At 38.5% G+C, this 14,369-nt stretch overlaps 1 protein-coding gene and 1 long non-coding RNA gene across 2 annotated transcripts in view; one reads left to right on the forward strand and one right to left on the reverse strand.

Annotated features, from left to right (window-relative positions):
* Nucleotides 1–2,030, reverse strand: part of gas2l3 (growth arrest-specific 2 like 3) — a 31,420-nt gene extending 29,390 nt beyond the window's left edge. The window contains exon 1 of the mRNA XM_050036195.1: nucleotides 1,892–2,030. The gene's annotated coding sequence lies outside the window, so the exon portion shown is untranslated. The remainder of the gene's footprint in view (nucleotides 1–1,891) is intronic.
* A 1,817-nt stretch (nucleotides 2,031–3,847) lies between these two features.
* On the forward strand, nucleotides 3,848–8,453 carry LOC126384974 (uncharacterized). Its single transcript, XR_007569369.1, has 3 exons — nucleotides 3,848–3,923; nucleotides 4,015–4,098; nucleotides 6,286–8,453. It is a non-coding gene; the product is annotated as an uncharacterized LOC126384974 (long non-coding RNA).
* The last annotated feature ends 5,916 nt before the right edge of the window (nucleotides 8,454–14,369 follow it).

Consider the following 14,369-nt stretch of genomic DNA (forward strand, 5'->3'; position numbering starts at 1 on the left):
CCTTAATAACAATGTTCACTGTCTGTGTAGTATAATTAGATTTACTGCGGTCATTTATTGAGAAAATGCTCCTCTCTCCCTCTTCTCTCCTCTCATGTCTTGAAGTAGGAAGTAGCACCAAATATAAAGCTGTTGTTAAGTGCACTTTTTTTACACAAAGTATAGTTTTTAATTACCTGTGGACATTTGTTTAGTTGATAACTCACTTAGAATCTGTGCTGCAGACAGATTGCAGATCTACTTAGGCAAACAGACAATGCAAACAATAATGGTGTTAAATAAATGTTTATTTAAGCTCAGTAATTTTGTGTCTCTTGTTATTTTTTATCTTTATTAAATTGTTGTATTTTATCAGCTGCAAAAACAACACCATGATATTGACATTATATCAGTCATTGGCCACCCTGCTCTCTAAATATCGGCATCAGACATTGATAATCCATATTAGTCAACCACTGCTTTTAACACAGGCAGCACATTTAACTGATGACTGAATCTTTATGCAATTTTATACAAGTCAATTTCTCAACAGCTGAGCAGGTCGACCCAGCAGGGTCAGCCTTCCCATCAGCTGATTGGTGACTATTTATGGGACAATGAAATGTTGTAATAGGTTTTTCATGTACAGTATATGAGGATGAATAATAATGAGACGCCAGCTCATTCACCCCCTCTTCCTTTTTTTAGAGTCATGAGTTATAGTGACATCACATTTAATATGTTGGCGCTAAGGTAACACCAAATGAAGAAGTGCATGTCTCTGGGTGTGGAAGAGTGAATTCACAGCCAAAATCACAAGTAGCCAGGTTCCAAATCTCTCCAATGCCACCTACATCTCCTACTTGTTCAAACAGAGTGAATGAAGAGAAATGATTATCACGCTAAATCACAAGGTCAAGTACACAAGTCTTGCTGTTGTGAGGACAGAAATAAACATCATTAACTCACCACCAGCATCTAAGGTGCTGATTGAATGGCCTTTCCCTGGTGTAACCCTCTTTGCAGGAAACACCTGCTGAGCATTTACTTCATCCTTTTTCCTCAAACAGGAAACTAGAATTGGCCCATGTACAAGACTTCATACTAATGTATCCCTATTTATTGTCCTGTCTACACCAGCAGGGTGAAACCACCAACAGCAGCATCAGAGGGATTTTCACCAGCTAATGAACTCATCACAAACACAACATTCACTTAATCCTATAATCAGCCACTGGAACCTCACATTATCAGCATGCAACATCTCTCCAGGTACATATACACCAGTAAACTACTGATCCTCTTACCTATTTATTCCCACCTGTCAATCAAGGGTAGCCTTGTGCATGCTCCACACCGGAAGCTGTTGTTTTCACACTCAACACAAGCACGCTCGGACCTGTCAGTGTCAATTACCTGCCATTATGTAACAGTGAAAGCTGTTTGGTTTAAATTGCAGCGTTGTTATTCAAATTTGATTGCGGCTCGTGTGAAAGGAAAAGTGCATCGTTTAATTAACATATGAGTCATGAAAATAACCACAGCCTTCAGGTGAACGTGAACGGCACAGATGATAACTTTAAGCTAGCTGCGTAAAAAAAACATTTTACAAAGAAACCTAAAAAATATCACATTAACTTCAATAATACTTCAAATATTGCGTTTATATTGAACTCCTGGTAGCTTTCCTATACATGTATTTATATTTTATGAGACTTACTATTCAAAAAACACACTCGACTCCACTTGTGTACAAAGATAACGGTGTATTCAGTGTTTTGCCAACACGAGGCTCCCTCATGGATTTTGGGGGAGAAACGGGAGGAAACCTCTTTCTCCTCACAGGCGAAAACTTTGGGACAAACTCCCCCTGTATATTCCCGCTGAGATTAAGTGAAAGTTTTACACTTACCAGCAGCTCTGAAGGGTGTAAAGTCTCCAAGCAGAAAGTGAGGACAGTTAGTGTTGATTTAAAGTGTTTTTCCTTGTGAAAATCCCGAGTTGTTAGTCCAGTCATCGGGGGTTAGTCATGTTCTCCGCTGCTGTGCATTTGTGCAAGTTTGTGGGCAGCGCTGTTCGAATCAGCCAATCAGAGCGCTCCGGCTGCTGGGGGCGGGGCCAAGGCTCACCTGAGTGTCATTTTACTGAATGATGAAAACCCATTCATTAAAATGAAAATGTTAGTGCCTATATAGAGCTATAAAAGCATCCTGAATTATCTTAGAAGAAGATTGTTATAGAGATTGTGAGTGAGATAAGCTAAGAAAGACGTTACAGATATATATATTTTTTATTTTTTTATTGTTTTTATGCAGCCTCTTACTTCTCTGTTCCTCCCTCAGTTGTAGGAAACCATCTGCTTTCTACTATCACTCTAATGTGCTTTATCTAGTTTCAGCATTGTAGCCTGTAGGCATGGGCGGATTGTGAGACCGCTGGGCAGAGATATGCAAAAGGCCCCACCACCTCTCCTATTGCTTTGCATGTCTTCATAGTTGTTTTGTGTCTCTGTGGTAATTTTGTGTCTCCCAGTGGTAGTTTTGCATCTCTTTGAAGTCATTTTGTGTCAATTTGAAGTAATTTTGTGAGTTTTTGTGTCATTATGTGATTCTTTATAGTCATTTTGTGTCTCTTTGCAGCTCCTTTGCATCTGTTTGTGGTCCTTTTTTTTCTCTTTGTGGTTACTTTGAGTCTCTTCCTGGTCTGTATCTGTTAATTTGAGTAATTTGGGTGCCTCCTGGGCCTGAGCCTTGTAGGCCATTTCTAGCCCATATAACATATAAAACATTAAATAGTTCTTTCTTTGGTGTAATAGCAACACTTTATACTAATGTCTGCATTTTGTTACCTTCATCAAATGTTCAAGTTCAGTTTGTGGCAAAATGAACACTTGCTACTTCAATGCTTTTCTATATATTGGGTTTGAAAGAGGTCAGAAAAAAAGAAGTGTGAAGAAGTGTTTGATTAGAATAAAGCTATTATTTTGGGGTTTAAAGCCAATGTCAGCAAAGCACAAGGGTTAATTTAGATATCAGCCCACTGCTTGGAATGTAACTAAGTACATTTACTCAAGTACTGTACTATTTTAGGTCCTTATAATTCACTCGAATAGTTAAATCTCATGTCACTTTCTGCTTCTACCCCACTACATCTAAGTGGGAAATACTTTACTTTTTACCTCACTATATTATTTGAAAAGTTTAGTGATAATTTACTTTACAAATTAAGATTTAGAAAATTAATTGGCAACTGTTTCAGTTATTAAGTCATTTTTCATGCAAAAAACTTTCCAGCTTCTCAAATGATTAGTACTTGCTGCTTTTTTTTCAGTGCTTTTAACTATATGTGATTATTTAATCATTTCTTTTAAGTGTTTGCATTGAGTACTTTTAATACTTAAATACATTTTCCTGATTGTACTTGCATATCTTTACTTAAGTAACATTTTAATGCAGGACTTTTATGAGTAACAGTATTTTGACAGTATGGTTTTGGCAGTTTTACTTAATTAAAGGATCTGAATGCTTTTTCAACCACTGGGAATGGATGTGCATTCTGGTGACAACTGCCATGTACATGATAAAAGGAAGCTGGAAAGTCTGAAAAGGTTAAGAATGAGACAAATGTATAAAAACAGAGAAAAAAGAGCAAGTATTTGTTCAAAACAAACAGGTGGTAAGCATATTGTGGGGTGACAAAACTATGTGACAAAAAACACAGCAGAAAGAGTTTAATAAAAATAAGGCGATATAAGACACTTATTTTCAGGTATGCCATAATTTGGGGATACTATAATAGCTGGTTCAGGTTGCATGGCGCCTCCATATAAACACACTGGCCTACTTTATGTGCGACACAATGAGGAGGACGAGTCTCTTTACATCCAGCTATCTCTTTGGGGGCTATTCACGGCTGCATGGTCTCGTGAGGGGGAAGGAGGACAGGTTTGTGCTGAGTTTCAGCCGCACCCTTGCCATTGTTGAGTGAAACCATGGCAGCCTCCACTTCAACCTTTTTTTGTTATAAATACTTCAGGAAACAGACAGTGTTCCAGCTGCCAGCCTGCCTCCCTGCCAGCTGACCCTTATAAGCTGCCTGAAACTGGATAGTGTTCTGCTGGTGAGTGAGAAAACACACATACAGGAGATGACACCACCTTTTTTTAAATGAAGAATGTACAAACTTCTTTCTTTTTGTTGTAATTTTCTTGCCACTGGAGTGTTGGATTACTGTGTTGGTGTGCAGATTAAACATTTGCCCTGTGTGCCTGAGCTCACTGAACTGCAGGTTTTCTTCTACAAACACAGTGTTCAACCTCGACCTGATAGGCTGCTAATCAGTAACAGTGTGGCAGATAAATGGACCTTTATCTATAGTAACATTGTCAGTGCTTACTTAATTTTTAACACTCACACAACCAATTCTGGATGCAGCATTACAAACTACAGATCTTTCATCGTCCTTTTTCCATTGCAGACATTTTGACTTGTCATAGGAAAGGTGTTACACAGGTGTTACTAAGGACATCAGCAATGGCACTGTTGTATTCAAGGATCCCATGGTGTTTCTTAAAGTCAAAAAAGCTGCCCTGGTAGGACAGGTCCTTTCACATTGTTATCCTGCAGAGGCTTGGCAAGACTCCTGAGAATTTGGAAATCACATAATGGAACAGTCTAGGGAGTGTGCAGGTGTGCGTCATTAGAAAGATCCTCCAATTTCACACTGTAATTTCAGAGAAAGGTGAAAGAAATTTACGTGGTATTGTCACCTGTGCTCTTCAATTGTTTTGCTGAAATAGAGGACGAACATTACATGGGGCATCGGCGTCAGTCTGCTAGTTGGAGAAGGATACTGTATTGTCGGCGCCTCAGTTTATACTGGCATAAAATTTTGCTTCACTTTGATGGAACCCCTTTGTGTGATAACAAATTTAAGGTGACAACAAATATATATTTGACACTGAAGAAACATTTAAATGCATATTGCACCATCAGCAATGTTGTGATTCACTTCCGTTCTACACCATTAAAAAGACAAAGCATGGCCAAGAACCGTCAATACATCAGTGCCCTCCCCTTACCACAGATTAATTTATTTTGGTGGAGGAATGAGGTGAAATTACTCAACATTTACTAGCATATTATCCTTGTTTCCAAAGCAGGGTACAGGACTAATGTATCGTGCATATAGGATTGTGGGTGCTTTTGGAGCTCATCCTTGAAAATGATCTGAACGAAGGACTCACTCCTTGGTGTAATTCAAAGGATCCCAGACGTTGGCCAAGTAAGCCCTGACAGTGTGACAGTGAGCCAGCATCAACATTACCAGGACCCTGAAGCTGCATGGAGCAGCTAAATGGAATTTAGCCATCATTCATTTTATTATCTAAACCTGTGCTTCTCCTAATATGACAAGTTAAAATGTCCTGAAACATAGAATCCATTTCTTCCTGTTAAGCAAGGAGCTACCACACACTAAAAATGTTTTATATCAGTCCCTAGTCCAAATAGTGTTTAATCATGACATGGTCAATATTTTTTTTTAATGGCAGATATCTGGACATTTCATAAGATGAATAGCATAGCTGTAATCTAAAGTGATGGCTGTACTTATGCCCCTTGCTGTGTTTAGATGGGGTCTAAACACAGCAAGGGTCGTGAATACCCCGTTGTGGTATCACGACCCCGTAAGGGGAAATTTTCTGAGAGCTCAGAGTTCACGACTTCATGTACATGACTTCCTGTGTCGTAAACACAAACTCACGAGTTCCGATTGAATGCAGCAACTGATTGAAACAAACCCACTGTTAATGACAGTAGTTACACATTCCTGTTGTGCATACTTACATCAACAATATGTCTCTGGAGTTAACCTGAATACAGTTTAAAAGTCCTTAACATACAAAGTGACAGGGGGTTTGTCATAAGGGGCACAAAGTACTGAAAACACAGCTGCAGCTGATACCATTTATGATGAGTAGCTGTAATGTTATTACAGCTGTGTTTGCTCTTTACATTATGTCTCACTTCAGCACCATAAATATACCAGTTGTGTGCTTTACACTGCAGTGGTGCCCCCAGAAATTTTTCACAGGGATGGCCAGATGCCACTGAAAATCTTGGGGTGGTGCACTAAAAACCCAAACCCATGATGGAATATGAATTCTGTCATGCTGTTGTATATAGACTAGCTAGAAACTACAATCTCAATATTAAGAGTTAAGGAATCGCATATACCTTGGTTTCTTACATATAATGTTTCTAATTATCTGATGTCCATCCATTTTCAACCGCTTATCTGAAGCAGGGTCTTTCCAGATGTCCCTCCCTCTCCCCAGCAAAGCTTCCCAGCTCCCCCTGGGGGACCCCAAGGCGTCCGAGGCCAGACGAGATATGTAATCCCTCCAGCGTGTTCTGGGTCTGCCCCAGGCCTCCTATCAGTTGGATGTGCCTGGAACACCTCTAACGGGAGCCCAGGAGACATCCTGATCAGATGCTTGAACCACCTCAACTGACCCCTTTCAACATGAAGGAGCAGCAGCTCTACTCCGAGCTCCCTCCGGATGTCCAAGCTCCTCACCCTATCTCTAAGACTGAGCCCAGCCACCCTTAGTGGCTGAAACTCATATCGGCTACTTGTATCTGCAACCTCATCCTTTTAGTCATTACCGATAGCTCATGACCATAGGTGAAGGTTGGGATGTAGATGGACCAGACTAATAGCGGTACAGTTAACATAATGAGTTCCATAGCAATCCTGTTTTAATGTGTCATGGGTAGGCAATGCATTGTTCTTCAAAAAGACCGGTCATTTACTGAAAGAGACAACTATCCAACTTTAATTTGAAGAAATACATTGATTATACAGAATAAAACATTTAGTAGGAACAAGCCCATTCTGGTTTAAAAACAGAACACACAGGCCTGCAATTATTTTTGTGAGTGGCTAGTGGGGGTCAATTATATCAGGGTAGCCGTGGCCACCCATTGACAGCACCACTGCAATTACAAACTGTAGCAGTATTACATGTAAAAGAAAATAAATTAGTATTTGAGTGTGGTGGACTTAAATTGACAGGAACTTAGCAAAATTTAATTTGTATCCTTTGAAGCATGTCTTCTGTTATTTCCAGGGGCACATACCCTTAAAGAGTATGTTCACTTCTACAACATAACTATCACAACAGTATGCCTAAAGATAGTAGGGCTTTCACACTTAATACTTTGTAGTAGTAGATAATTGAGTGGTGATAATGTGTGTTGGAAGTGTAGCAGTATAGTGTTGCTTCCATTTAGTGATCTTTGTAAACAAATAGTCTCTAAATGTTTCATGGTGCCTTCAGGGAATTCTCTAGGAAGCTGAAAGACAAGTGAAATATTTATGAAACACTGAAATGGCACAAATGGCCAAGTCTTAGGGCAATGTCTTGTTAATGAGTGTCTTGAATAGCAAGATTGTTTATGATATATGAGCTGGATCGCTATATGAAAAAATGGAGGGACACAGTGTAACAGACCAGTGTGGTGCATAAAGAGAGTCAGTAATTTTATGAGCAACTCTCCTTCTCTGATCTAACTCCTAAACTTTAAACACAACTGCCACCTAGTGATGAAAATGGACAAACACGCACATTAATTTTTTTAAATGCTGGTGTCACTGATGAGGTTTTGACATGTCACAGTAGCAAAAGCCCAAGTTTTAATCACAACATTAATGATGGCTATGACTTAAAGATACTTTGTAGCCTACAAAGAATTGTTACAAGGAATCTTTCAAGTGTACAGCCGGATAAACAATCTTAGAACACACATACAGGTAAACAACAATCTTCCTGATTTGCGTCATTCACCTTTGGCTTTGCTTGTCTTGCAATAAGTTATTAACTTACAATGTTGCTCTTTTAATTGTTTTTACAACTTTTTATTGACCATGGTTTAGTCACTTGTTTATTGGAAAACAATCAGAAGTCCATTACTGAAGTGACTTGTTTAATGAAGTCACTGAGAATTCATCATGAGGAAGAATATTTGGTCGCATACATTGCAAAGTGTGATTTAAAGGCTGCAGAGAAAACACTCTCATCTCTTTAACAGCTCTGGCATACATCTGATCTGTTTTATGTCTCTGCCTGAGAAACTGTTGTTTGAGACCCACACTTAACAATGAGTTCCATTAAATTCACCAGAAGAAAACCATTATCTCTTATTCTGCAACGGTGATGGGATAAGATCTTTAAAGACAAAAGATACACCGAGCCAGAGGACAATGCTGCTGATGAGCCACAGGGGATGAAGAATTGTTCTGCAACTTCCTCTTCTTTATTTAATAGAAAAGCAATAAAGAAATTGTCCACAAAGGATGAGGTGATATGGAAATATGGAGGCACGGTTGTCAAATACTGCAGATAGATAATTTCTCTATTTCATTGCTACTCCTTATGTAACAATGTTCATCTGTATTGTCCCTGTGAAATAAACAAATAAACACATTTGACATTGAACATGACTAACTTGGAGGTGTGCTTTAAACAGAGATAGGAGCCACTGGATCAGATTGACTTGTGTGCATACATTGGATTGGCAATATAAAACATCTCACAAGTTCTTAATGGTTTTCAGACAGCCTTGTTGAGTTAATATATTACTGTTGGTGTCAGTGTGACCTGCAAGTAAAATAGACTTTCACTTAACGAATATGATGGATAAAATGTGTTATTATACAAAAGGCATCTGTACACTATACATGGGGACAGTAGAAAATAGGGTGAAATGTGATAATGAACTCAACAAAAAATTAAATGCAACACTTTTGTTTTGTTCCTATTTTTCACAGGAGCCAGTCCATTAGAAAATTTAAAACTAAAAGCAAAATTTTAAAATAAACTGAAGCCATTGGAGAGCCTTTAAAACCAGGGGCCGTATTCACAAATATTCCAAGAACACTCTCAGAGAGCTCCTAACTTAGCCTAAAAACTTTTAGTAAGGAGTTTCATCTTTGGAGTGATTTAGGAAAGTTCTCAGAGCAACTGGTGTGATGCTTGCTTTTAACAGATGTGATTGGTTGTCACAGACACATCCTTCTGTGATCCTGTAAGGTGTGGACACCCAGTGGAAATGAAATGAACTGCTGACTGCAAAAGTGATCTCATTGTTAGTGTGATCACTCTGCTGATGGAAGGTTGAGACAGACCCAAGTCATCACTGCTGCACTGATGCATTTTTCCAGTTTTTCAAGTATCTTAGTATCAATGATATTGTTAGGTGGGAAAGGCGTGCATACCCCTAATAAGATCTACCAGAGATATTATCCCTGCACAATCTAATCTATGGCCTTTCATTAACTCACTGTCATTCAGTGTTTGGAGAATATTTCTCCAACCTTTTTGTGTTTCCACCATTTTCTCCTCTCCTTAAGAAACTCTAAAAGTCCTCCTCCCTGCTCCTAGCAGTTTTTCACCTTAGGAGCTCTTTTAAGGGCTAAGATGCTTTGTGAATTACTTTTATCCTTACAAGGAGGGGAAATTCTAAGAAAACGTCACAATTCTAAGAATTTTCTTAGAATTTCATGACCAGGAGCGACTCTTATTACTAGAGAGCTTTGTGAGTACGGCCCCAGGAGTGATGTGTTCTCGATTATTTTCCTTGGTGAGTAGATGTGCTGCTGCATTTTGGATCATCTGCAGTTTGTTTAAAGATTTCTTTGAAAGGGAACAAGGCATTACAGTAGTCAAGTCTGCTGGAGATAAAAGCATGAACAACTTTTTCCGTGTCTTCTTTAGATTAAAGAGGTTGTACACGGATAGTGGTTCTAAGATAGAAAAATGCATTTTTGGTGATGTTTCTCACTTGGGGTTCAAAACACAGGTCACAGTCAGAGATAACACCAAGGCTCTTTACTTCATGCTTTTTGTTCAGAGCCAGCCTTTGTAAATTACTTTTAAATTGAAAATGCTTTTCTTTTGGTCCAATGATTAGAACCTGTTGAGTCGCAAGAATTTTTGGGACATCCACAAATTAATTTGATCAATACAGCAAATATCAATGTGATACAAATTAAAATGAAACTACACTGGAGATGGCTTATGGTAGTAAAATGTACATTGAGTTCACAAAGCAACGGCTCTGGTGGACATTCCTGCAGTCAGCATGCCAATGACACGCTCCCTCAAAACTTGCGACATCTTGTAGCATTGTGTTGTGTGATCAAACTGCACATTTGAGAGTGGCCTTTTATTGTGACCGGGTTTAATGCAGTTGCAATTTTGATCATTCAGCTCCTAGTATAATATTTATGAAGAAACATTATTAAAAATACACTATCATTAAGTTTTATGGTGATTTTATTGACCCACTGTTTGTGTTTGGTGCTGTTTTGTATTTATTTTCTGACTGAGTGTTGTGTGTTTGTATAAATGCCTATCTTGGGATAGGAATTACAAGCTAGTTTACAAATGTTGGGATATGTAGCACTAGCCCATTGGTTCATACTGTAAAAATAAGCATTAAATACAGATTTAATATGCAGCAAAATGTATTTAATTTATTGTATGTATTAATATTTAATCCACAACGATATTTGGCACAATATTGTGCTGACTTAAAAATACAAAAAAGGTCAAGTGCACAAAAAACTTTTTAAATTACAGTGCCAAGTGTACTAGGCTGCATAACTTCCGGCTGTATTAGGATCACTCAATCTTACCTACTGCCCTCCCCTCATCTCCCAGCATGCATCTTGCTCCAACTGTGACTGTATTCAGTTTAAAATCTCTCAACTGATCTCTCCAAGTACAATATGTTCTTAACGCAATGAGGTGAAGCCATCCCATCATTTAGAGGTGACGCCTGACTGCCAGAAGATGGAGCCATTTTCCACCAAATGACTTCACACCAGCTTACTGCTTCAGAAACATAAAACCTCAGGCTAGAAAGCCGGGAAGCCGCAGGGAGTGGGGAGGTGTAAGGACGTTACATGCAGTTAGCGTCCCACTGGGATCTTTTGTCTGGGTGCTTGGAGGCAGCTTGGGCTTACTGGCCCCATTTGCGCCATATGCCATGAGAGACCTGGCTGTCACATCAGATGAGGGCCTCTGTGTGATGGCATAACTGACCGTGCAGCTCTCAAGTGCACATTCACACTCACTGCACACCATTCATCACTTTTTCAAATGCAGTTTAAATGGGTGGCTGCAAATATGTCAAGGATAGGACTGATGTTCAAGCTGCTTTTTGTTTCCAAATTTTAAGCTCACATCTCTATTAATTTGTACTTTCATGGCATTTGGTCATAATATAATTCAATAACTGTCAAATTAATTCAACATAAAGTTATTTTGAGGATAAGTGCATTGATCAAAACCTTGACATGTCATACGGGGATTTTATTACTAACGACATTTACATGTTTGTGCCCTAGGGCATAACTACATTATGCCTGATATACAGCATCTTCATTGTACTCAACCCATCGTCATGGAGCAGAGGGTTTTGCTGTGGGCAACATCATTCATGTATCACATTGATATTACACAGTCAATCCAAGCAGAAAATCCTTGGAAAATGAATTAAATATAGTGTATATGTAGTCTTGGATGCCATAAGGTAAAAAATGCAAATGTGATTCATCCACTGAAGATTTGTAATTGTTCATTTCAACTACTACTTGTAAGGTTTGATATTAACCTTGACATGATAGCCCATGGCCACAAAAATCTACTCTGTGGCCTGCACATTAGGAGCTTGGTGGCCTGTGAGGCCAGTGCTAAAAATATTAGTGTCCAACCCTAATATTCCATATGTTTACAAACATAGATATTTTTTCTGTTGATGTCTTTTTGTTTATTAAAGTGTCACAGTAAAGGAAGGCAGTGTTAAGATGCCTTCAATTGCCTTTTCTGTAAGCTTTATTTATTTTTTTTACACAAGTTTACATTTGGGCCATTTAAAATTTACTTTAGCCACCAAATTTAGGGGCCTGTATGGCCAGTGCGATCAATAATTAATACATTGAATACTTAATGTATATAAAAATCTTTACCCTCCAGACACATACAACCACATAGTAAAGTCCTATTTTAAGAGCAACTGAATAGCAGCATTGAAATAATTTAATAATCCTGAATGCACCTTGTGTCTGTTATAGGAAATGCCTCTATGCACCAGAATAAGTGGGCCATGTTTTCCTTTGTTTCTTTACCTCAACTCGATTAAAGCAAATGTATTTTTTTTAACCAATAATGCAATTCAAGTCTAACTAATAATCATTTAGTGTAGAGGTATGAGTAGCAAATGTGTAAGTAGCCCTTAAGGTAAATAAGAAGCTATGACTTTGATTTAATTGTGATATGAACCAGTAATTTAAACATTCGTTATGCCTTTTCTTTTAGACAATATTCTGCTGTAATATTTGTGAACTCTCCCTAATCCGCAATACAAGAATTCGCCTTTAGCTGAGCCATTATCCGACCTACACACTGTACATACATTAATACATCGATAGAATGTAGCAGAGAACGAGAACGCAGGGTAATCGATTCGTTTCACTAGCCTATTCATCAAAAAGTAATATTATTAACAGTATGGACTGTCTGAACTGAAAACATATCAAATAACGGTTACTATAAATGCAAAGCATTAGTAACGTACGCACATACGGCGGCTAACCGGCCTGTTAGCTTCAACACCACCGCGCCTTAAGCAAATAATTGCAACCGAAATTAGCTTGACGGGTATCTTGTTATGAAACTGCTCTGCTTTAAACGTTATTCATAGCTAGATGAAGACAATTGCAGAATTATGTTTGCTCTGAGAGCTCAAGTGAGCGACTGGCATCCGAAGAGGTAACCTACTTAGCATTATTAGCAGTGTTAATGAGGGACGGGAATGTGACACGCTAATGTAAGACGCCGACACGGCTAGCGCTCAAACAATTCACCAAATTCTTCAACACAGCGTTGTTCATAGTGACCAGTAACAACACAAAACACTAGATACATTGGTTGTTAACGTGAAATGGCAGCGGATAATTGGATTAACACAAACTGCTCGTAACCAGTCCGTGGTTAATTTTGCTAAGTTAGCTAACGTTCGCTATGCTAACAAGCTAGCGCACGACGACTCGTTAGCCCAGAATTCGGTTGACGGGTGGGGAATCCAAACAGGCGTGAGGTGAACTCGGGTGTACCGCAGTTTGTTTGCGAAAAAGAGAGCACTGTTTTGAAAACCACACGCAAGGACACGCACTTTTCCGCTATCCAGTGTCAATTCCTCAAAATGGGGTCTGCTAACGTACGTCTCCGCCATTTTGTGACAGGTTTTTCATTGAGCAAAGGGGTACGTGTAATGGTTGAATGTAACCCCATCAAGAAGATATCCGCTTGGCAGTTACAGGGAGAAGGGATCAGGAGTAATTTTCAACCATCCCGTGAGATAAAAGTCGTTTTGAAGTGGTCGGCAAGGGATAGGGGCGGCTTACCGTAACGTTTGCAAGTTTCCTGCAACAAATTGCACCATGAAAAAGCCAACAAATAAACAATATAGTGACCATACGTGAACCACAAAAAATTGGACAACTAATATTGTAAATAAATGCTTTAACAGATAATGATCACAGTATGTAATTGAACTACATACTCTATACTGACATTGTTGTATTGTCTGAAATTCCCAGAAGTTGCAAGATAGCAGCATAAATGGCACTTTATATCAAATTGAATCAAATCAAGCTTAAATTATACTGATTGTATAAAATCAATTCATGTCATGTTTTCAATTAAGAGTTCCCACCCAAGTTGCACTATTTAATATGGCATAAGAAACAAAGATGTAAAGAATATTTCAAGTCTTTATTAATAACTACATTTTGAAGAAAGTATGAGTAATATGCACCAATGCATGAAAAAATATGTTCAGCAAATGGATGTGCATGAATGTCCAGATATATTCAGTGTAGTAGTGAGCAGTTTAGTAAATTAGCTTGTAGACATTTAGCATTAAAAAGCACAAGTAAACAATAATTATTTGTATATTCACAGCAGTACAGATTTTTCTTTCTTAAGGAAAGAAAATGAGCATTTACGTTATTTTGTTGTAGAGTAGTGGATTTAAAAATGTCAGTAGACAAGACTATATAATTTCCTGCCTGGCATTTCAAAAACACTGTTGTGGTATTTGTATAAAATTGTTGCAGGGTGACTGTAATTTTTATTTCTTTCCCAGTGGAAATACCCTGTCTTTATTCACCTACTATCGGTAAGGTAAGACACTCATTTTGAAGCTAGTGATAAATGTACCACGGCTTTATGTCAGCCTGGAAAAATAGTCTTTTACCGATAAAAGTGTAGGGTTGCCCTCTATTACACGCCTGGTTTGGATAACAAGGGAGCTATGTTA

The sequence above is a fragment of the Epinephelus moara genome, chromosome 23, assembly GCF_006386435.1.
Source record: "Epinephelus moara isolate mb chromosome 23, YSFRI_EMoa_1.0, whole genome shotgun sequence".
Taxonomy (NCBI): domain Eukaryota; kingdom Metazoa; phylum Chordata; class Actinopteri; order Perciformes; family Serranidae; genus Epinephelus; species Epinephelus moara.